This window comes from Lepidochelys kempii, chromosome 3 (assembly GCF_965140285.1).
Source record: "Lepidochelys kempii isolate rLepKem1 chromosome 3, rLepKem1.hap1, whole genome shotgun sequence".
In the NCBI taxonomy this organism is placed as follows: Eukaryota; Metazoa; Chordata; order Testudines; family Cheloniidae; genus Lepidochelys; species Lepidochelys kempii.
The window spans coordinates 11,440,884-11,444,737 of record NC_136382.1 but is presented as its reverse complement, the minus strand read 5'-3'; positions in this window follow the sequence as shown (position 1 = coordinate 11,444,737).

Sequence of the window (3,854 nt, the reverse complement as noted above, 5' to 3'; positions counted from 1 at the left end):
CCGCTGGCGGGCTGGAGGCGATGGCGGGGGGCGTAGGGGAGCTGATAGAGGGGCTGCTAACCATGGACAAAGCAGGCCCCCAAATGATGTTATAACAGAGCATTGCACAACTTTAAACGAGCATGTTCTGTAAGGGAGCAGGGATGTAAGATCGAAACAATGTTAAGTGAGAGGACATTAAGTGGGGAGTTACTGTACAGTGCTTAAGATACTTGCAAGAGCTCTGCTTTATTCCATGTCTGTTCAAACTGGCTGTGCATAGCAACAAGAGCTTCACAGTGTCCTGTCCAGACTCTCTTTCTGGGAAGATCAGCCCTCAAAGGCCAGGACATCATTTGCTGCTGAGCAGCTAACCTCCCCCCAACTTTTTCTAGGTCTGTATGCTCCATTATGTCTTCCACTCCTCTGGCCCCAACTTTGCCGGTTATGCTATGATCACTGTACTGTACATATGCTGATACATTCTTGCCTCCTACACCCCCTCAATTTTCCTGTGCTTAAAGGCAGAGTCCCCACTACCCCCTCTTCCCTGCCAAGCCAAAAATTAATAATAGTAACACTTTAAAAACCACACCATTAATATAACACAATTACAAATACCTATAAACAAGACTGTGAGTGAAAACAAACATTCGAGGTAAATATCAGTTATGAGCAAACAGCTGTTACTGAGTTTTGTATCTGGCAGGATTCCTGTTGCTTTGTCCACACCAGATAAGCAATCGTCTAGCTGGTTTTCTTCATGGGCCCCTTTACTCCCACTTCATCAGACCCTGCATTCTGCCTGGCGTGTGTAGAATTTTAAAGTGAGATATATACATTTAGAAGACCGACTTTGATTGTTTTACATGTATAGATTGCTTTTCTTTTCTGGGTGTTTCTAACACATGTACCTACACACATAATTACCTTTTTTAATAACTAAAACAAGTTGAGTTAAAAATGTTAGTTTCAAAAGTGACATCCTTGCTTAGAGAGACAAGGGGGGGCGAGGTAATATTTTTTATTGGCCCAGCTTCTGTTGGTGAAAGAGACAAGCACAGGCCCAGATCCTCCAAAGTATTTAGGTGCCTAAATCCATTTGAGTATCCGAGCCAGCCCCTAATACCGCATTCTACACATTGAGCGGCCTCAGGGGTGGGCCACCCGGACGACCGCCCAGGGTGCCGTGATCAGGGGGCACCATGCAGCAGCGCAGAGGTGTATGCTGCCAGTTGTGTGAGAAACTGCTTCCAGCTCCGGGGGGTGGGGGTGGGGGGCAGATTTCTCCCTGCTTCTCCCTGCCTGGGGCAGAGCACGAGCAGTGATGCATAGATACTGCTTGTTTTCCCCCCCTCCCCCAATGTTCCTCCACGTCCCTGTATGGGGCTGTGAGGGCAGGAGCAAGGAGCAACGCCAGGGCTCCCTGCATCCAGGTCCCTTTCCCCACCTGGGCTGTGCTGTGAGGTGAGCATCAGGAGCTGCTGCTCTCCGGTCCTGCCCTCCCCTTAAATAGCCTAGGTGGGGAAAGTGACCTGGATGAAGGGAGCCCTGAGGTTGCTCCTCACTCCCCCACCCCGCACAGCCCTCTAGGATCCAGGTGTTATGCAGACAAAACCACACAGGATCGTTTCAGGGGACAAGACAAGATGTCACGTTTATTATAACACAATTTGATTTATGACCAAGAACTAATATTTAATACCTATGTATACATACACACACACATCAAATGTTGTACAGCTGCTTGAGTTAGTGGCCTGGGTTCGTAGCTTGTGGCAGCTAACTGGCCAGGAAAGCCGGGCACAAGGAAAAGCTGGGTCTCTGTTGGGCATGCACCGATGTCCTTCCATGTTGACACCATAACGTTACTCTCCAAAGTCTTCCATCTCCCCCATCCTTTTTGTAGGGTTGAGTTTGAATCCAGAGTCTATCGGTCTTGCAGTGTCACGCTGCCTCTGGGTTCGGTGTGACTGATCACCCGTCAATTGCAGACATGACTTTCAGCCTAGGACCTGGCTTTGATGTTTCTTCAATTGTACTTTTGTTCTTTTCTTTTGAGGGTGGACTCCTCTTACTTTGTCAGGGCTGTTATCTGCATCTTCAGCTGTTGGGTGTTTACACTTTATTTCAAAAGGACAGGCCGGGGCTGGAGGCTGATTCCATCATCCATACAAACCTCATTCACACATCTAAACTAAACGAATAAGATTACAGCAGGGATTTGCAAAAATGAAGGTTGCAGCAAGCTTTTACAAAATGGAGTGAGCATTTTAAAATGGAGTTTGAGTTAAAATATGGACAAGTGTAAGGAATGGCAAACTGTGAGCAGAAGTTACAATATCGCAGCACGATAAGCTATTACCAGCAGGAGAGTGAGTGTGTGCGTGGTTTTTGGAAAAAAAAAAAAGGGGGGGGGGTGCGAGAAAACCTGGATTTGTGCTGGAAATGGCCACCTTGATTATCATACACATGTCTCTAAGGTGCCACAAGTACTCCTTTTCTTATTGTAAGGAGAGTGATCACTTTACATAAGCTATTACCAGCAGGAGAGTGGGGTGGGAGGAGGTATTGTTTCATGGTCTCTGTGTATATAATGTTTTCTGCAGTTTCCACAGTATGCATCCGATGAAGTGAGCTGTAGCTCACGAAAGCTCATGCTCAAATAAATTGGTTAGTCTCTAAGGTGCCACAAGTCCTCCTTTTCTTTTTGCGAATGCAGACTAACACGGCTGTTACTCTGAAACCTGTCTTTTTGCAGAGATGCATCCTTGCAATGCCTGGCAGGGGAGGGGGGCACGGCTCTGCAGGGATGCATCCTTGCAATGCCCAGAGAAGGGGGGCGGCTCGGCAGGGATGCACCCTCGCAATGCCTGGCAGGGGAGGGGGGCGGCTCAGCAGGGATGCATCCTTGCAATGCCTGGAGAAGGGGGGCCGCTCTGCAGGGATGCACCCTCGCAATGCCTGGCAGGGGAGGGGGGCGGCTCTGCAGGGGTGCATCTTTGCAATGCCTGGAGAAGGGGGGCGCCTCGGCAGTGATGCACCCTCGCAATGCCTGGCAGGGGAGGGGGGCGGCTCTGCAGGGGTGCATCTTTGCAATGCCTGGAGAAGGGGGGCGCCTCGGCAGCGATGCACCCTCGCAATGCCTGGCAGGGGAGGGGGGCGGCTCTGCAGGGGTGCATCTTTGCAATGCCTGGAGAAGGGGGGCGCCTCGGCAGCGATGCACCCTCGCAATGCCTGGCAGGGGAGGGGGGCGGCTCAGCAGGGATGCATCCTTGCAATGCCTGGAGAAGGGGGGCGGCTCTGCAGGGATGCACCCTCGCAATGCCTGGCAGGGGAGGGGGGCGGCTCAGCAGGGGTGCATCTTTGCAATGCCTGGAGAAGGGGGGCGCCTCGGCAGCGATGCACCCTCGCAATGCCTGGCAGGGGAGGGGGGCGGCTCAGCAGGGGTGCATCTTTGCAATGCCTGGAGAAGGGGGGCGCCTCGGCAGCGATGCACCCTCGCAATGCCTGGCAGGGGAGGGGGGCGGCTCAGCAGGGGTGCATCTTTGCAATGCCCGGAGAAGGGGGGGGCTTTGCGGGCCCCAGAAGGGACGCTGGGAGCTGGGGCTGTGCTGCCAGCAGGGGTGCAGGATCCCCTAGATGCCAGGCCGGGGTGAGGCACCCGGGAAAGGCCTAGCTGAGCTTGACTGCCCGCCCGCTCCCCCCAGCCCCAGCCCCAGCCCCAGCCCCAGCCCCAGGGCGGCACGCGCCGCGGCGAGGGGCGGGACAGTGCCGTCACCGGGTGGTTGCCCAACGCAGTCACATGACGCGCCCCCCCCCCGCGGGCGCAGTCACGTGACGCGTGAGCAGGGTCAGGCGCTGCTGTTGCGGGC